Genomic DNA, 22,221 nt, shown 5'->3' on the forward strand with positions numbered 1-22,221 from the left:
TTTTATCCAAAAATTAAGTCTGTTTTTAAATGTCAGAGAGCAAGGAAAGAAGGAATAAAAAAAGAAAGAACAAGAGAAGGTAGATAACACAGAGAAGAACAAAAACATGCAACAGAAGAACAAGAGGAAGAAGAGAGAAGAGATAAAGTCAATTGAAGACCATTTTATTGAGACAAAAAAATAATATTCAGAATGGAATTGTTGGTACAGTGATAGGAAAGAATAAACCAACTTTTTCTTACATCCTTAGGCAGTCTATTTCTTAAAAAAAAAAAAAACTATTGCAGTAAATGATAGGCAAGTAGACTGTAGACAGTCAATTTTGATATAATTATTGTGGGACCTGAAATCTATTTTTTTCAATACATAAGAATGAAATTTGCTTTTCACAAATACATAATTATCATATAATTATTTATGTTGTGAATTTATTTATAGGGAACTTACATTTACTTATAAAGTATTAACTTCCTGACTTGCAGAAATATTGGGGGGAAAGTTAGAGAAAACAAACTCCATCCTCTGTAAGATTATATTTAGTAAAGGAAAAAAATACAAGGCAGGTACATTACATGTGATAATTTCTAGAATAGGAATAAATATAGGATCATATGAAAGGCTCATCTAACAAAATACATAAGGAAGGAAGAAGGGGCTGAAAACATATTATCAGTGAAGGAGAAATCTATAATAAGGCCAGAGGGATGAGGTTGAGTTAGAGGATAGTAGCCTACAGAAAAAGGAAATTCTAAGTAGTTTAAAAGAAAAAGCCAGACAAATGTCCAAAAAAAGTATATTTCGAGAACTAGCAAACCTTCAGTAAAAATCAGCCAATATCAGCGGCTTGAAGGAGAGAATAAGCCTGAAGATATAGGAGGAACCAGACCACATGCCAGGTCAGGGCATTTGGATTTTATCCTGCAGACAAGGGCCACTAAAAGCTCTTGGTAATTCATTTGTCATATATTGCACATCTAGTGTATGCTAAGCAATCTTTCAGATATGTTTTATTGTTTTTTCCTCACAACAACCCTGTGAGGTAGGTGTAATGATTCTCAATTAACAGTTTTTTTTTTTTTTTTTCTTTTTAAACCTTGACGTTGTTAAGCAATTTACACTTGAATAAATAGCTACAAATGGCAGTCAGGATTTCAGACTACACTACAGAAAATACATTAGAAAGATGATACACACATATATATATACACACACACACATTTATCCACAAGACACACAGCAATTTCAGTGTTTAAGGAAATATTTAACATCATAATAATGCTTAAATCTGTTTTAAAGGTTATGAGGTTTACGGTATCTTTAGTTCTTTATGCAAATATATTTATACTTTTCAACTAATTCCATTTATATTGAAAACCTCAAAATTCATAAAAATAAGCAGAAATAATTTGGTATGTAAATTAAGAATATACTAAATTCCGATGTAAATATAGGAGTGTAATTTTGCTCCTTTTATCTGCCTGAGATCATACAGAACAAAAACAAAAAACAAAAAATCTTCACATTTATTTAAAAAAATACTTAAATTAAAATTCTGTGTATTATTCCATGAACATAAATTATATTTTCTGTGGTAAAAAACATATGAAATACTAAAGGTTTATTAAATAAAGTAATTCAAATAGTAACCATTTAGTATAAAAATAATTGTCTATGTGATATATTATTGCAAAATCATTTATTATTGATAAAAAAATCTGTAGATTTAAAGAGATGTTTCATCTCAATGTTATATTACAATAATTTGTTCAAAAAACTGATGAAAATATTGTTTAAATCTTTTTGGAATGGATACAAAACTATGTCCCTAATTTGAAAGATTTTAGAGCATTTTGTTAACCTAACAAAGCATCTAAAAATATTAAAAAAGTTATGGACTGAAACTCTATTTAATAATGTTATTTTTGGTGTGGATTTTATGTAATTTAAATTAGTTAAAAATTTAAAATAATACCTGATATAAAATACACACCAAAAAATTCACTGTTTTATACTTATTTTTTTGTAAAATTCGTTTTCTTTTTAAGGCTTCCACTTGAAAGTCATATGTTGTCAGAACATTACTGACAGAAGCACATATCATTAAATATTTTAAAATTCATATTATTTATGCATTTGCTTCCTTTTCCTATTACAAATAGAAAATTATAATGGAAAATATAAAGAATAAATATCTCATCAAGATTTAATTACTTTTAACCTAGCATTTATTTCTGAGTTACAAAATTATTAAGTGATATTAAGTAGGTAATAATCACAATCAGAATTCTAGACCTACAGATTAAGAGGAAGGGCCCTCCCTTGTAGAACAATCAAGTAGAGATATTGGGTATTTATTATATAGAATGAGAATAATCTCTAAATATGCAAATGGTTCAAATATATAATATTTAATTATCTAAAACTGCAAGTTTATGTTTGATTACATAAGCAGTGCATTTTCATTAAATTCAAACAACACAGATGTGTATTCAGGTTTCCACCTAATTTTCCAAATCATATACCAGAATTATATTAAAACATAAGATTTATATGGTTTTAATATTAAATATAATAAGATGTCAAATATATACTACCCACAAGTCTAAAATACAATATTTAATATCCTGTATAATTTATAAAAAAAATATGCTGAGACATACGCAATTGGTAGTTTGTATGCCCTACCCTTTCATTAAAATTTAAAATGATATGTAAAACGTATGGTCTATTTCTCTTCAAATGATTATGATTATTTCCATCAATAAAATGAATGTGATTAAGAAATACTATTATACCATTGTAGAAAATGCAAAGGAACCAATAATAGCACCCCAAATATATCCTATGTTGATAAAAATAGCCTCTTGTTAGAGATATAAAACTATATTAATCTATACTATATTATTAAAATATTAGTGTTCATTTCATTTTTGCTTTAACAATTAAATGAAATACTAAGTCCATGCATGGGGGAGCCTAATTAAAAAATATGAGTTTTTGTTAATATCTATGTAAATTTCTACTGTGAATATAATTTACGCCTTATTTTTTCCTAATTCACTTGATGCTTTGTATTGCAAGCCATACTATGAATTGTACTGCTTTTGTTCTCAAAAAAATTACATTTCAAAACAGTGTGAACATCTTCATTATAAAAGCAGAGATAGTTAAAGTCTTAGTAGGAAATCTGACCTTGCTTTTGACTCTAAAACACCGTTAATTAACAAAAATAATATTCTGACTGGAACAAAGACAACTGTATTAAAAATCTTGGTTACATAATGTTAGGTACAATTCTGAATACAAAGAATGCTACCAAAGTTAAACAGAAAACACATATAGAAAGGGTCTCTAGAAAATCATTTCTTCCACCCACTTCATTTTACAAGTAAACAAACTGTCGCTTGAAGTAAAATTTCACCTACTTTCACTGAGAATATATAGACATAGATATGTGCACAAACATCTTCACTTTCAACACATAATGTAAAGTTAACTAAATCAAAAGACATTAATTTCATACAATTAAGACTCAGGGAAAATCAAAAGACCCTGACTTTTTTTCACATAGAAATGTCTATAAACTCACCAAAGTAAATAAATAAATAAATAATACTATTAACTAAAAAACCCTAAAGTGATAAAACAATCAATTTCATTCTGTACCAGTAGACACAGAAGTTTCTAATGTTATTTTCTCATCCTAAAAGGCATAAACATTACAGACTACTACTAAAGAAAGTACTTTTATCAAATTGTTTTTACAAAAGGAAAAAAAAATTCATTAAATAAATGGGAGACAGACTAAAATACATTAAGTGGAAGTTCAAATATTTACTGTTTCTCCTCTCTTATGCTTTGTTTCAGTATGTTAAAAAAATTTCAGTTTTTAAATCAAAGCATCAAAACTATGTTCATCATAAAAAAACTGGCTTTTTTACAAAATTTTCACCAAAAGAAAGCATTAAAACTAAGACATGAAACACTGCAAACAAAGCTAATTAAGATGTTCCTGTTGAATTATAAGTTGATTTGCTATTTTGAGAAAATGTTTGACTGATTTGATTATTTGAAAATATATAAAAAACAATTTGATTCATTTAAGTTTCATCAAAAGTGATGACTTTATAAAAGTACTTTAGCTTCATTTGCCTTTAGAATAAAATAATTTCCAAGGAGGGGTGCATCTATTATTCAATTTGTTACCAATCAAAAACCAGTTGACCTCAAAATAAAATTAAAGCCAGGGAAAGCAGCACCAAGTTTAACTGACCTCCACACATTTTGAAATGATGTTTCCCAGTTATTTGTTATTCTCTCTTATTGAGTTTTCCAGTCTAGGGCAGGTACACAAGAAACTTACAGTCTATGTAGTACTCCTAGTCAGTTTCACTCTGCAGATGGCACAGTGGAGAAATACCTTCTGTACAGGACCATGTACAATTTCTTCTGCAGATGTCAGCACCTAGGGGAAAGTGCGCTGTTAAACAGTTGCTGCGTTCCACCTCAGAAGTGGCTGCAATTCGGTGGTGGGTGAAGTGATTCCTGTACATATATACAGGGATGAAAAGTACTATAGAAAATGAAAATATTTCAGAACAAAAGTGGCTGTCTGAAACTATGCCACAGTAAGAGAATACATCATTCAATCACAAAAGACCTACACAGATGGTTATCATTCATTTAAAAATTGAATGCTAATGATTGCAAGAAAGGTAGAAATACAGTTGCTCAATTCACAACATAATTAATTATAAACCAAGCATTAAAATATGTGTTAAAAATAATACCCCAACATTTTATAGTGATTTATAACATTTTTTCTATCATAATTTACCTAAAACTGGACAAATACAGACAGTTAAGGTTTTTCACTCTAACTACTTTTAATGCTTTTGTTTGAAATGACAATTCTGGAGGGCAAAACAATCCAAAATAGGAGGGATACTGAAACTGAAGCATAAGCAACATGAAAATACCTATAAAGAAAGAAAAACCATTCTAAAATTCTGAATTATTTTATATTAAAAAAATAATTTTATGAAATAATTACTCCTCATCAACTAAATTATTTTTCATGTAATAGTTTTAAAAGTGATCTCATATAAAAGGACAATTTTTCTTCTCCAAAGTCAAACTGAAATAAAAATTTTATAGGATTCTCAAAAAGCTCTGTGACCACTCCCCATAAAGGAACTACTCATAAATGATATTCAATAAAATCAATTGAATAAAGTAGATGTAATCTTTTATCACTGAATATGCAACTCTGCAGCTGTTACATCTCATGTGAAATGAAGAACAGTCAGGGGTATTCCAATGACTAAATGAAAAAACTCCTTCCTGTAAGGCACAAAGTATAATACCAGGTCTATTTATCAGTGATACTAGTAGTTGTTCAAAGGAGATATCTCAAGCAAATTGTTTACTGCTACATAATTTCATGATTTTATTTTTGTTTAACTGTGTCTTTTGAAAGAAAATAATATCACAAGTCAAATAGTTCCACATTATTTTAGATACAAAAATGCTAAATACAAGTTGTGGGATTCTGCTACATATTTCAGGAGTATGCATTTCCAAAAAGCTCCATTGGTCTCTTTTCTTATTGCACTGACTACAGAAAGAGTCATATGTTGAAAACAATTGACTATAATTGCTATGTAAAACAACTATTTCCTTTGTTAGTCTTTCATTCATACAATGACAGTCAAACAAAAATTCTAAATTTGAAGAATCTCAAGGGGACCTTTGAAGGGGATCACATCTTTTTCAATGATAATATAATTAATACTTTCACTTTTATAAATAGTTTTCCCTAATCCTTTTAGTTTAGTTTTCTGTAGATAAAAGATAATAAGAATAATTCATACATGTACATTCTTTAAAAAAGAATCCTTGGGTTAACAACAAGGAGTCCTGCCTCAACTTTTAAAAACACATTCAAGATACTACAAACAGTATTACAAATTAGTGTATATATGGTGATCATGAAGACTCTGGTTATTATTAAATACTCATAAAAATGATAAGTGAACCTTTCCATATCTTAAGGATACTCAGTGAGAAATAAGGATACTCTGAAATAACAAGCATTCAATGCAAATATACAGTTGTTTCATTATTCAAATATAAACAATCTTTTCTAGAGTCTTTTTATGATAGGAGTTACATCTCATGTATTCACACACCAAAAATAGCGGTAGGAAAAAAAGGGAATAGGTTTTAAATAAAGGCACTGAAGGAAGAGAGAAACACAATTTAGCATTCAGAGTACTACAATGAAAAGGATGTGAGTAGGACACACCAGGGACCTGTGAGGAAAAGGAGAATAATCACAGGCCCAAGTATGCCAAGGAATTTGGGGATACTCTCCTCCAGAGTGTCATTTAGATAATCATTTTATTAAAAATTCTAACAGCAACATGGAAGATGAATTAGAGCTGTAGACATTCCTGAGATGATGATTATGGGAGGGAACAATACAAGAACTATAGAAATAAAAAATTATAATACCATGTAAAACCCTATAATAGTAAAAATTATGTAAGTCAAAGTGATTTTCTAAGGTTTGATTCTGGAAACTAGCATTCATTCATTCATTCATTCATTCACTCACAACAAAGAAACTGATGGTCTCCTATGGGTCAGGTACCATTTTAGGGACTAAGTAAAACCCTGAACAAAGGAGTTAATGACATGCCTTCTGGAAAATTATACGTAATAGAAGAAATTAATACTAAACTACAAAATATATAATATACAGGATGAAAATTAGTGTATAAACCAAAAACAAAGCAAGTTTTGGAAACGGAATGATAAATATACTATCCTAACTGGATACTCGGAGAACATCGAGGAAGCAGCATTATTTGAATGAAAAATGAAATGAAGTGAGTGGGTTAAGAATACTGCAGACAGACTGAAGATAAAAGCAAAGTCCTGAGATAGGAACATACGATCAAAACCTGTGGCCAGATCATGCAAGAACTTCTAAGTCATAATAAGGACTTTGATGTTTTAAAGATTTTTACAGAAAGCCACTCCTGTGTTTTGACTGAGGGAATAACATAACCTGTTTAATTTGTTTAAAAGGATGACATCAGTTTCTGTGGTAAAACAGAATTATCAGAGGTAAGTCTGGAACTACTAGAAAGATTAATAAAATTTACCTTAACAGAATATCAGATGGGAATTTTCCCACTGCTCATGAACTAGCAATTAGAACCCACGTCTAAGAATGAAGAGACATAAGTTAAGCTTTCACAATGAGAAGACAGCCTTAAACAAGTAAGAGCCAACTATCATTCTGTGACTTAAAACACCTTTCCCTTCTTCAGTTTTTCTTTTGAGAACTACCATTCTCTGGCTCCATCTTAAGGGAGTCAATCTACAATCATCAGAGTTTGCTTCACTGACCTACATGAAGTAAATCAATGACAATGATAATTGCCCAAACCAAGTGAGAGTTGGTTTAAAAGCCTAAAAAGAAGAGAAGACTGCTATCAATTGGATTTCTGTGTATGTGTTAGGCTTGTCTTTAATTCCATGCCTATATCCCTTTTCCTTTTCCTCTGTGAAAAGAGTGGAGAAAGCTCTGGAGTTAGAAAACAGGTTAGAGAGAATTGGAGTCACTATTGCAATAACAACAACAACAAAAAAGTATTTTTACTATGCAAGTAACTGGACTTGAATCTCCAATAAATAGGGACCTTGGTAGCCACAGGCTGTGAGTATACTGGAGAAGGAGAAACTGAGAAAAAGTAGAAAAGGACAATCCAGAATTAGATGGCATTCCAAAAACACTGTCCCCTTCCTAAAATGTTTTACATATGTGTCCCATTAGAAAGCTAATATTTTTTTTTTCTCATCCACACAGAAAACAAGGGGACTAGTCAGTGTGAGGCAGGGCAAGAGAGACAGAAAAAAGGGAACAACAAAGGTGTCACTTAAGTAAGAGATCCTTTTCCCTTTCTACCTCTAGGCATCAAATACAAAGAAACAGACATAGACTAAAAAAAGCAGATCACTCTACTTACTAGAGTGAGCAAAGGGAATAACTACACTTTAATCTAGTTCCACACTCCAATCTCCTAGAAAAGTTCAAATGGCATTAAGTAAATGGGGAGAAATTGAGTTTTAAATTGACTATGAGGTTAAAAATTCAAAATAGATTTAAACTGACCTTCTAAAACTCCCCCGAAGCTATCACATCTTCTTGAGATAGATAAAGAAACACAAAAAGGGTGATTTAACCAGTCATAAACAGAGGTCATATTAGAGAAAAATAAAACAAATATATTATTTCTAATTCCCTACCCCAATTTATACTGTATTTTCAAATGGTTAGCACCAATGAACTAGTAAGTGATTTTGATTATTCATCTTTTAAAATATTCTATGAATATCAGGCTGAATACCTTTATTATCATATTATTTTTTATTCTTAGTAACAATCAGCAGGCCCTATTTGACTGAAATTTATAAGGGATATTTTAGAATTTTTCCTTTTGTATGTGTTATAAAAATATTCTGAAAATTAGTAAATATTATCTTACTGTAAATGCTAAACAATAAAATAAACATAAATATAAATATTTTGTGATTTGTAGAGGATACTAGACTTTATATAAACTAAAAGTAAAATCCCCTAAGTAAGATGCCAAATCTAGAAGCTTATAGATCAGAAAGGCTCTAGAATAGGAAAGAGTAAAAAAAGAGGATTTTTTGTTTGAAAGAAACATTTTTGGTATTCATATTGGAGTCATTGAAAACACAATTTCAGAGAATATTTGAGTTTCATAGCTTAATAGCAGTGTCTTCCCCCTTTTCAAGCATTTTCAAGCACATAACACTTAAATTAATATTTAAAGGTGAATTCTCTAAAAGCCGAGGTATTTCCCTTTACTTAAAAGAAAATTAGTTTTTTGCCTGTCTAAATTATGTATGACCTTATACATTTAAATGTTATATTTTCAGAGAAAACTCATATTCCTTTGATGTTCATGTCTGTTCATGTAATCTTCCCATTCATTTTACAATCACTCATCATCCTAAATTATGACACGTATATTCAATACATATATTATCAGTCATTCCTTCTCAGAAGTACAACATAATGAAGAGAAAATAATGTAAGTCAAAAATACAAAATAAAGTACTATATTATGCCTTTTTTAGGCATAGACTGTAGAAATAAATATTTTCAGTTACAAGTATATTGAAAAATGTAAGGAAAATCATGCAAACTTAATTTATCCCAAATTACATGTTAATTCACTATCAGCCCGTATCAATCAATATGATTTGATAAGAATCAATTTTGTGATGAAATATTTCTAAGTTCTCCTAGCCTCAAGAATATTTATTAAAAAAGAATAATCAAAAGAACAATCAATAATCTACCTTGGTAACTTGCAATTGCATAATCATTGGAACAATTTCCAAGACTTATCTTACCATTGCTTATAAATGTATAAAAAGTAGTTGTTCCAATAACAAATAATTGATGTAATTTGAAATGAAACTAACAAAATATGTTCGTGATCTACATGAGGATAACTCTAAACTGTGAAAGAAATCTAAGAAGATCTACATAAATGAAGAACTATCCAATATGCTTAGAAAGGAACACAGTTGTTAAAATGTTGGTTCTTCCCAGCTTTATCTACAGATTAAATACAATCCAAATCAAAATCTCAACAAGTTATTTTGCAGATATTAACAAACTGATTCTAAAGTTGGCAAAAAAACCTGAAGAGCCAAAATAATACTGAAGAAAAGAGAACAACTTTTAAGACTTCTATAAAGTTATAAGTTATCAAATTAGTATATGGCACCAGTAAAAAAAAAAAAAAAAAAAAAATTGATAAACTCATCAGTAGAATGGAAAGAAAAAGAGTCCAGAAATAAGCCCAGGTAAATACAGTTAACTGATCTTTTGCAAAGAAGCAAAGGCAATTCAATGGAAAAAAAAAAAAATCATTGCTTTTTTCAAACAATTGGGCTGGAACAACTGGGACAAACACATGCAAAAATTAAATCCTAACTGGAGACCATAAAACCTTTCATGAAAAATTAACTCAAAAACTAAACTACACAACTCCAAGAAAGATAAAAAAGAAAATTAAGGTAATCTTGGGACAACAATGATGGTTTTAGTTATAATACCAAATGCAGGAAATGGTATTTGCATGTAAGGAAATAATGGATCAGTTGGACTGTATTAAAATTAGAAACTTTCACTTTGTGGACAACACAACCAAGGAAATGAAAAGTCACAAATGGAGAGAAAATATTTGCAAAACAGCCATCTGATAAAAAAAAAAAAACAGTATATAAAATAATGAAAAAGTTCAGAAAATTCAACAATTAGAAAATAACTACATTAAAATATGGGTAAAAAATCTGAACAAACATATAACCAAAAAGATGAAATGATGGCAAATAAGCATATGAAAAGATGCTCAATATCATATGTATATTAATTCAATAGAGCTGCATAACACTGTATTACAAACAAATATGTTTTGTATCAGTTCTGGGGACTAGAAATTGGATATCAAAATGTTGCATGAATTAATTCCTTTTGACAAGTGAGGAAAGGATCTATGCCAGGTCTTTCCTTGTCTTGCAGATGGCCATCTTCATGTTCTCATGGCATTCTCTCTGCATGTGTACCTTTATGGACAAATTTCAGCTTTTATAAGTATACTAGTCACAGTGGATTAGAACTCACTATAATGACCTCATTTTTACTTTATTGCTTCTGTAAAGATCCTATCTCCAAATAAGATCACATTCTGAAGTACTGGGACTTACAATGTAGATTTCTGAATTTTGGATGAAAATAATTCAACCCGTAACAATAGCTTGTTAGTCAACTACAATTAAAACAATAATGAGATACTCATCAGCATCTGTTATAATCCAAAAATCCAACAGTACCAAACCCTGCAAGGATATAGAGCAACAGGAGAAACTCTTATTCATTGCTGGAGGAAATGCAAAATAGAAAAGCAATTTTGGAAAACAGTCTGGCAGTTTCTTACAAACATATTCTTATCACAGGATACAGCAATCACACTGCTTGGTATTTACAAAAATGAGTTGAAATTTTATGTCTACATTAAAACCTGCACATAAATGTTTATAGTAGCTTTATTCATAATTGCCCAAAATTGGAAACAAAGAAGTCTCTCAACAGGTGGATGGTTAAATAAAGTATGGTACATCCATACAATGGAATATTATTTAGTGATAAAAGAAATGAGCAAATATATCTCTGAAAGAGAGAGAGGAATCCTAAGTGTGTTTAAATTTAAAAAATTAATCTGAATGATTGCAAGTATACAATGTTCTAAAAAGAAAAAAAACTATAGAAATTAGTAAATAATCAGTATTTACCAGGGATGCACAGAAAGGAAATGGGATTTTTAGGGTAGTGGAACTTTTTTCTGTAGGAATACTGTAATTGGGAATACATGTCATTATGTATTTGTAAAAGCTCATACCATACATAACATAAAGTATGACTCTTAATGTAAATTATGGATTTCACTTAATTACATCTCAATATTGGCTCATCACTTATAACAACTGTACCACACCAATGCAAGTTCTTTATAATAGAGAAAACAGAGGCAAAAAGTAGTATATGGTAACTCCTTGAAATTTCTGCTATAGTTTTCTGTAAGTCTAAAACTATTATTAAAATGTCTATTCATTTTGAAAGTTGTTGTCTACTAAGAATATCAATAAGTAAATGGTAATTAGAGGCAATAGGAATAAAGTAAAAGTCTGAGTGCAAACAAATTATATAATTGAACAATGCTGAAGAATGAATATTCTCAATGAAATGAGATACTATTCTGAATATTAGTACCATTAAAGAAGAATACAAAGAGCACCAAAAAAAAGCCATGAAAGGAAATTAAAGAAAAGATACACTAGATCTAATCTTTAAATATGGTAAGTGGAATGGAATGCAAGCAGAAAAACAAAGATAACATTAGTGTTGAATGGCTGGGTATGCAAATAAGTTTATCAAAGAACTTTTCATCCTATTTTCCAGTTACATTGTATTATAAAGGTAGTTTTATAGTCTTACTGAATAAAATTTTCAATTTGAAGTCTATTTTTAATTACTTACCCTTGGAAAGGAATAAAGGAGCACAATAAGTATTCCATATATTCAAAATAAAAAATAAATCTAAACATACAACTACCCAAACCTCCTTTTGTCTGTCTTACCCAAATAACATTTCCAGTTTCTAGGATTACAGTGCCTATCAAGTTGATTTGTTTACAATTGTAATCTATGTGATGATACTCAATAAAAGCATAATCTCTACACAGGAAAATTATAATAAAGTTTAAATTTAACAAAATTCTACTTTCAGAAATCCAGATAACCACATGGATGTAAAACTATCAAAAGTCTGAGGTTATATATTTTAAGTATTCACACTGTACATACTTTAATCATCCTAAAATTCTCTAGCCTGCCTCATGATGTTAGGATAAGATCAGATAATATTATTTCAGCAAAATTAAACAGAAAAATCTGTCAAAAAGAACTCAAGGATAATTTTTCTTTCCTTGCCTAAAGATTATGCATCTCACACTGACACAACAATAAGTTTCAGGGAAAAGGGAATTTTAAATTAATTACAACACAAATTTTCATCAAGGGAAGGAAATAGTTTTCTATCCTTTAAAATAAAAAAGTGTATAGATTTATTCACTATGCAATCATTATATTTAATAGTCTTCTCTATTCCTCAGTTGCTTGTATAATTATAATAATAATACATTTTCCTGAATGGAGAAATAGCCATCAAAAAATGGAATGTGCTGGTAGCTAAAGAGCATAATGAGACAGGTAATGTTCAAATTAGAATCCAACAAATGAGGAATTTACTCTTATCCTCCTCATTTATTGAATTCTCCACTGGTTACTATAACTGTGAATTTTATTAAACTATTATTTTTAAAAATACAAAATACTTATAAATTTTCATGTCATTTCTACAAGAGGTAGACAAGTTTCTATTTAATACTCTTATTATCAATTGCTATTGACATTTCCAAATCCCAATATCCATTAATGATATTCAAGACACATTACACACCAAACTTATAAAAATAAAAATAAATATACATTTTACCATGACTCTAAGGCCATCTCCCTACTTAAGGATATTTGAAATGCACACAAATTTCTCAAATTCCTTAAAACATAATTTGTCATATTAAATAATACATGTCCTTAAACACCACTTTTCTTAAATGAAAAAGAATTGAGTATTACAGTTTGATCTACCACAAAGTTATGGAAATAAAATACTGAAAAATTGTGCTAGTTTAGTAAAATAAAGCCTGTACTGTATACAGAAATATGGATTTGCATTCTGCCTATGCCATGTAAAGACAGAGCAGAGATTATCAAACAAAATAGTATCCTATAACTTCCTGAGTCTTTTGGAAATAAAATTTCAGCAACAAAGTTTTTTGTCAATCCCTGTAAAAATTAGATGAAGGGATGAAATTGCCTAAATTTTATACTTTATCTAATTTTAATATCTGATAACTCTTACCAGTTAACTAGACCAGAAAATATCAGAATTTTATATAAAATTCTATTAGGATAGCATAGAAGGTATAAGGACAAACTCTGAACACAGACTATAAATAAATCCCATCTCTATCTGTAACAATGCACATATTGTTATGGTTTGCATAAGAGTTATCCACCCAAAGCTCCTGTTAATGCAGGTATTTTCAGAGGTAAAATACTACATTATGAACTGTAACCTAATCAGTCCATTCTAGTTTGAACGAAGTTGGTGGTAACAGTGGGGAGGTAGGGTGTGACTGGAAGAGATTCATCACTGCATGTCCTGGAAGGGTTCATCTTTCCTGTGATCTCTTCTTACTCCTCTCTCTCTGCTTCCAGACCCATCAGGAGCTGAGCAGCTTCCTTTCTGCCTTGCTCTTCCCTCATGATATTCTGCCTCACCTAGGGACTAGAGCAAAGGAATCTGCTGCCTCTGAACTGAGACCTCTGACACAATTGGCCAAAATAAACTGTTCCACTTCTAAGTTATTCTAATAGGATATTTTGGTCACAACAATGAAAAAACTAACTAAAACACATACATACATACCAGTCATAAAAAAATACACACATATTTATATCTAGAATGGTATACATGAATGTACACACAAACACACACACGTTGTGCTACTGTGTATCATCCTTTTCTCCTACATTTATCATATGAATAAATATTCAGTTAAAATATCAAAAACATGGTGTTACAAAAGTTCTTTATAACACTAGATACTGCTATTACTATTACCATTACTGTGGATGCTAGCACTTATGTTAACTTCAGTATATGCCAATATTCCCAGTGCTTTGAAGAACATGATTTCCAAATGTAAATAAGCTGAATAAGTTGGAGGGCTACTGACACTGAAACAGGAAAAAAAGCATGACCTGTGAGCAGGAAAGTATCTTTTGTCATTGAATACATGTCACTGAATACTTTAAACTCTCTTGATTTTATAATCTGCATGTCATATGAGGTTTTTGAGTAGAGATAATAGAATTGCATCCTAGCCCAAACCTTTATTCTTTAACAACAGCAGCTGACACAGGAGAATAATTTCCTGCTTCACTGTGCTGACAGTGTATTGCCTGGATTCAGAAATTATATCCTCAGCAGGAAGGCAATATATTTCTGTCTATACTGAAGAAAGAGAGGGACAGAAAAATCACACAAAATGGAAATGACATTATTATAAAAGAAAAAAAGATCAGTGTTGAGCAGAATTTAACTGGTTACACTAAGTATAACTAAGTTCATTTTAAATTTCAAGTGTTTGGACAGAATAGTTGTTAAAGAAATAAACGTTTGTTTATAACTTTTAAATTTCAAAAACATATATTTCTACAACTCCAAAATTCTTAAAGGAAAAAAATCATAAGATCAACTTAAAACTTATTAGTTCTCTGATTTTATTAAATTATTTCCAGTGTGTTATAACACTGGGTCCTAGTTTAGTCAGTAAATGCCAATTCTCTTGTTTTAATTACTTAGAAGAATGGTGTTAAGTGATAATTAATAGCTGAAAGTTTTGTGTTATTGAAAAAATTATTCCTCACTGTTATAGTTTCCATATACAAGTGTGTGTGTGTAAGCATACATACAGGCTGCTAGGTTTTTAACTAATTTACTTAAATAAGATAAAAATTCAATGACCTGCCTGATTTTAATAGGAATTTTAAAATATATTAGTGTAAGAGAAGTATTATAGACTTCTGGTCCATTTGAATAAAGAAAAAAGTATCAAGATCTCAGGTTCTAAAAGCAAGTTGCTGAATTCAAATCAATCTGCCAATCACTAACCATGCAGAACTGAGTAAATCACTCATCATTCTGTTTTCTCATTTGCAAAATGAGGAAGACAGCAGTAACATTCTAATGAAATTGGTCTGAGGACTAAATGAGAATCTAGATGAAAGCACTTAGAACAAGTCACACACATAGTAAAGCACCATGTGTCAGTGGTTGTAAATGTTAAGTCAGATGATCACACATGGTAAACTCCACTCCTTCTGGAAAATGGCAAGGGAGAATAAAACCAAAAGAGCAGGAAGTGTAGAAGAGGCAATAGCGAACACGAAATTCAACATGGTTCTGAAAAATGAAAAACTCAGGCAAAAGACCAATAACTCATTTGGCTCAGCAAAGGAAGTGGCAGAAAAGGAGGATAAGGTTTCTACACTGGTAGGAATAAATGAATTCTAGAGAACTATATCAATTGTCATTATTATGAATAAAAGAAAAAGCTATTGATTTTAGTCAATGGATTTGGGGAACCTAGTTAACAAAAATTATTAATGCATAATGGACTTTATAAGAGTTTTCTCAAAACTTTTCTGTTTATCTTCAGAAATCTGAATAACTTTAGAGCAAAATAAATAAAAACACTTAAATCAGTGGTTTTTCAAATTTGTTCCACAACTACTTTCTTCTAGTTTTACAGGGCACATACCAATAAACAGGTTAATCAGAGTAGTACTGTTGAAATAATTGGGTAGAATCTCAGCACACAGACCACTTTGACTACTTCCTAGAGTCTTTTGGAGACTAGAAAATACAGTTTTAAAACTACTACTATCACCCAATATGGCTATCACAAGATACGAATTCAAAACTATTTTATGACTAAAATGATTAGATATCTGAATGTCTAATAAGTGATAAATATTGTTATATATGTCTATATCCTATATCTTACTTCAGAAACTTCAAATTATCCACAAATATCTTTAAATATGTACAATCTTTTCTATATTGGCCAAGAAATGGCAAATGAGGAAATAATTTAGGGATATTTGCAATCTAAGAAGCTACACCTCAGAGGCAATGAATTAATGCATATTATGCTAATTAATGATTTTCACTGTGACATTTCCATACATATATAATGCAAATATGGTATTTTTAATCATAACCACCCTTCCTACTACCTATCTTGTCTCCTCTAACTCCAATGGCCTTCAATTCCCTTCCCCTTTCCCAATAGTTCCTCTTCTACTTACAGGTTATTTTCTTTCCTTCTTTCTTTCTTTCTGTCTTTTGTTTGTTTCTGCATGTGAAGGCAAACATGAGATATGTGTCTTTCTGTATCTGGCTTATTACACTAAACATGAAGATCTCCATCCATTTTTCCATAAATGTCATGATTTCATTCTTCTTTATCACTGAATAATATTTCATTGTGTACATATACAGCATAATCTTCATCCATTCATCTGCTGGAAGGCACCTAGACTTATTCCATAACTAAGCTATTATGAACAGGGTCACAATAAAACTGATACCCAGGTATCTTTTTTGTAAACTGATTTCATTTCCTTTGGGTACACATCCAGGAATGGTATAGCTGGACCAAATGGTAGTTCTATCTTTAGGTCTTTGAGGGCTTTCCATATTGTTTTCCATAGTGGCTGTACTAGTTTACATGCCCACCAACAGTGTATAAGGGTTCCTTTTTCTGAACATTCTGGCCAGCATTCTTTATTTTTGTTATTTGCTTTATTCTGTTTTGGTTTTGATAAATTCCATTCTGAATGGGTTCAGACAGAATCTCAGGGCAATTTTGATTTGCTTTTACTAATTTAGGTATTTTCAACCAAAGACAGTGCTTCAAGGAAAATAAAGTAAAAATATATGAAACTTATAATTACAAAAGAAGAGCAAAATATAGAATGATCTGGTTTACTATGGATTCTAATAAAACTGACAAGAACTTTCAAAAATTTTTAAATGCGATGATCAAATTAACACTGAAAATAGCAAGCATATACTATAGCCACTGTCCTAAGCACTTTAAAATTTCAATTCTGTGAACTCTCCTTTTAGAGATAAGAAAACAAAGGCACAGGGAGGCAAAGTGACTTGATTCCTCAATAAGTGTTGAAGCTAGGTTCAAACTCTGCAACCTAAGTTTCAGAGCTTATGACCCCAAATGCTGTTAGCATTCTAAACTACTGAACACAACATATTTTATTTAGAAAATGCTTCAGAATCTTAGTAGGTCTAAAGCATATAACTACAAAATAATATTACTGTATTGAGATTTGTGAAATTATGCTTTTAAATAATAGAATGCTAGATACCAAGAGGCATTCACATTATAAATTTAAAATAAAAATTTCTCCCATAAAAAAACCATACATTTACCAAAAATGTAGGATATACATAAACTAATATTTCCATGCAGAGTTTGATTTATCAAGTCTTTATTTTCCCCTAAGAAAAGAACATAGTTGTCCCTTTGTCCAGTTTTTGCCTTCCAAAATTTCAGTTATTCACAAGCCAATCACAGTTCAAAAATATTAGATGGAAAATTCTAATATTTCAATTCATGTAAGTCTTAAACTGCATGTCATTCTGGGTAGAACAATGAAGTCTTGCACCATCCTGTTCCACCCTGCCTAGGACATGAATCATCCCTTTGTGCAGTATATCCATGCTATAAAAACTACCCAACTCTTAGTCATTTAGTAGCCATCTGTTACCAGATCAACAATCCACGACTGCAGTGCTGTGTTCAAGTGAGGTTAACAAAAGTCTAACACTACATCACAATGTCTGTATCATTTATCTCACTTCACCTCATCAGAGAGACATCACATCATTTTACATAATCACAAGGGTAAATACAGAATAACAACATGTTAAGATTTCCATCCATGTAATTTTTGTTATATCATAATTGTTCTATTTCATAACTGTTGTTTATTTCTTACTATGCCTAATTAATAAATTTTCTCACAGGGATGTATGTATAGGAAAAAAAAAACTTACTAAATATAGGGTTTGTTATATAAAGTTTTAGGCAGATATCCACTAGGGTCTTAGAATCTATCTCTTGTTCCTAAGGTGAAACTACTGTACCACTACTTTATATGAAAATTCATAAAATCAATTAAATGTAAGTAATGTAATAGGAACAAGATAAACATTAGTACTGAAAAGCTATATTATTGACCTATCCAATATCATACTATTATATTGCATTAATTCTAAGATACATATTGATTCACAATTTTTTTATAATATCTGTAAAATAATGTTACCAAGTATGTGCTATTGTTTGTCCCTACCAAATCACATGTTTAAATTTAATCTCCATTGCAGGTTAAGAGATGGAATCAAGTAAAACCTTTAAGCAGAGATTAGACCATGAGGGCCCAGCTTTCATGAATGAATTAATCCATTTATAGATTAATGTTTTAATGGGTTATTTCCAGAGTGAATCTGTTATGAAAAGTCAGTTTGAGACAGGCACAATGGCACACACCTGTAAGCCCAGTGACTTGGGGGGCTGAGGCAGGAGAATCGTGAGTTCAAAAGCAAAGAACTAAGCAACTCAATGAGACCCTGTCTCTAAATAAAATACAAAAAAATAGGGCTGAAGATGTGGCTCAGTGATTGAGATTCCCAAATTCAATCCCTAGTACCCCCCCAAAAAAGCCATTTTGATTCTATCTTTGATATATGTCAGTCTCATCCTATAATGCCCTGCTGCCCTGTCTGCCTTGGAACTGTGCAAAAGTCCCCACAAGAAGAATGGAGTTCTTGATGTTTGACTTCTTAGCCTCCAGAACCATAAGAAATAAATGTCTCTTCTTCAATTACCAGTCGATGGTATTCAGTTATTGCAACAGAAAACAGACCAAGTTTTCTACGTACACCACAGGAATCTGAAGATTATCTAAGTTACATAGCTCTCACAGTGAGTGAAGCACTATTTCACTCACTTTCCACAATTTACTAATTTAATCTTCACAGCTCCTCTACAAGGTAAGTACTACTATTATCCCTACTTTACACAGAAGAAAATCAAAGTGCAGATTAAGTAAATTGTTAGAGTTCACTTGGCAACTAAGTAGCAGAACTAGGACTCAAATTTCAACCAGTCTGGAACCTGACAGTAGGGTTTCCGATACCTTACTGTACTGCCATATCACTATATGTGACTTGTCTCCTTCCTTGAGTCTTGTAACTCCTTGTGGTTTGTTCTTCTCTAAAACATCAACTGCTTCTAGCTGAAGAACTTTCTGCACACAGAACCTCTCATAAACTGTTTCTTTGGTCTTATAAGAATAAAATGTAAAATTAAAAGAGTTTTTGGATGACTTTGAATAAGAAACACAAATGGGACAATTAGAGTTAGCATGCATTCTTCAATTCCCTGCTCAACTGCTTCTCACTCCTCTATTATAATCCCATGGGTTATAAAACCTCAATATACTTTTGGTTCCAGTACAAGGTAAGTGAATATTGAATTGGAATACTGGGATGTGGATTAATTCTCCTTTAAAAATAAAAATTTCAAAGGTTTTAATTCCATAGACAACTTCAAATTCATGCATGAAGAAAGTTTGCACAATGGTAACATTTTTAATAAAGGATTTTGGTCATAATTACCTGTACCAAGAATTTATATGTGAATCCAAATTATACATCTTTGGTGAATAAGGAAAGCCTTAAAACTGCTACACAAAATAAAAACCAAGAACCCAATGCTTAGATAATTTCATAACCACAAGTTGCTTTATATTGAAGCAATACTATTCATTGAACGCTTAGTCTGTATATTGATAAAATTCTGACATACACTATCATTAAGTACAGCTCCTTGTGATAAGTACTAAAATATCTATTTTTAAATTGGGAACTATAAAACAGGCTGGTCAAGCAACCTGACAAAAATCAGCTGTTAAAGGATGCAACAAAAATTCTGTTCACTTCTAAAACTTTTTTCTCCACATAATAAATATCAGTAAAATGGGTGAAACTTAGAACAAAACAGTTAATAACCAACCATATTTCACTATATAACATATAAAAAATAGGCTGAAGAATTAGTTACAAAAATGTGTTCAACAAGTATAACAACTTGTAGTGTTTATGTGAGATACTAACCTTAAACCCTTTTCTATGCAAGTTTTATTTTTAATTTTAGAAACATTAATAGAAATCTCTCTAAAATGTATCACACATATGCCTCACTTCTTAAATTATAAGAAACACATTATCTTGAATTAGGGTCATCACTTTCTCAGTAATTACACTCTCTGGCAAAGTAGCTACAGGTGTAAATAGTAAGAGACAAAACTTAAGGGCTATTGAAATCAGTAGGAGTTCTGGAACTTTGAATAAGATCATGCTGAGGGAATTCACTTCTGTCATCAGTCTTTCTGTGTGTGTGTGTGTGTGTGTGTGAGAGAGAGAGAGAGAGAGAGAGAGAGAAACAATGGCTGGCTGACTTCACTTTCCATCTACAGTCACTGTAACTAATCTTGTGCTTCTGTAAGAACAAAATGTTACCCCTTTTGATATCTAGGTAGCTGCATTTCCTAACACAGAAACAGACACTTTGAAAATATCTTACAAATCATGGTGGTTTTTATTTTTTATACTATTTTACAGTGCTGTCCTTAAGGTTTGTTAACCACTCCTCCTGCCTTCCAAAGTCATTCTATCTTCTGTCTCTTCACTGATGTTTTTCTATTGTATCTGCTGCTATACTAGTGTATTATTACTTCTGTATGATATTCTTGATTTTTTGTTCCTCCACTTTTCTTTATCTATCCAGGATTACCTTTCATGCAAAAAGACCAAAAATTCATTGGGACAAGAGGCCAAGACAGACAAGAAAAGGAAAAGGTAGACCATAGCGCATTCATTTTTGTAATCTAGCATTAAGCATTATGCCATATTATGGACTAAATGATATTGTACAGAATTGAAATAATGAAACAATTTCAAGAAAACCAGCAACAAATGGGATTAACTTAAAACAAGCATCACCCTAATTTTCCATTTATTAAGTTTTCTTTTAAATCTTTTTAATTCTTGGCTGGTTATAAAGATGTGACAGGAAAAAAAAAGCATCATGAAAATAATTAGAGTAAATCATATTCTATATCAATATATACTCTGTCATGTATATCTAAAAAGAATAATTTTTTTAAAGTTGGTAAAGAACAATAACAACAAAAAAGAATGCAAACTGAAGTTATATTTCTTAAAGACATTACAAAATAAGGTAGATTTCTTAAAAACATTATAAGATGGACTTTCATATAGAAAAAACATAATGTCTTAGTTGAAAGTGATCTGTGGTAGTTCCCAGGACTTTTTAAATGATCAGAAGGAAAAATGCAATTGAAAAATAGGTAGAAAAATCTTGCATGGTAGAAAAAGGAGATATGAAAATATTATTTGGACATTAAAATAACCTAAATTACATGAATGATAAAAATATTCTTTCAGATTAATTTCCAATAAGACTAAAAAATGCCATAGGTTGTACATAACTAAACAGCTTAGCAAAGTCTTGGAAATAAGATTTTTAAAAGTTTAAGCAGTGTTTGAGGTTAAAAACATGGTACATAATACCAGATCCACAATTTCTAAGTAAATGTCATACTGCTTTTAAAAACTAGTAATAGAACTGTATCATCAATAGCTTCAAATTCCAAGTCTAATTTATTGTCATTAACTAAGAGTTCCCATTAAACATCAACAACATGTAGAGATATTTCTACAAGGACTTTCTATTCTGGTCCCAACACTGGTTATACGTAGTTTGGGAAAGTGGCTTAACTTTTTGTGCTTCAGTTTTCCATCA

The 22,221-nt window shown here is 30.6% G+C and overlaps 1 protein-coding gene across 5 annotated transcripts in view; it reads right to left on the reverse strand.

Moving 5' to 3' along the window:
* Nova1 (NOVA alternative splicing regulator 1) overlaps positions 1 to 22,221 on the reverse strand; it is a 142,786-nt gene that overhangs the window by 91,416 nt on the left and 29,149 nt on the right. Inside the window, exon 1 of one of the 5 annotated variants that reach the window (XM_047540276.1) lies at positions 4,364 to 4,475. The exons of the other annotated variants lie outside the window; for them this stretch is intronic. The gene's annotated coding sequence lies outside the window, so the exon portion shown is untranslated. Of the gene's footprint in view, positions 1 to 4,363; positions 4,476 to 22,221 lie in introns of those variants that run through there. 5 annotated transcript variants of the gene reach the window in all.

The sequence above is a fragment of the Sciurus carolinensis genome, chromosome 2, assembly GCF_902686445.1.
Source record: "Sciurus carolinensis chromosome 2, mSciCar1.2, whole genome shotgun sequence".
Lineage (NCBI taxonomy): Eukaryota > Metazoa > Chordata > Mammalia > Rodentia > Sciuridae > Sciurus > Sciurus carolinensis.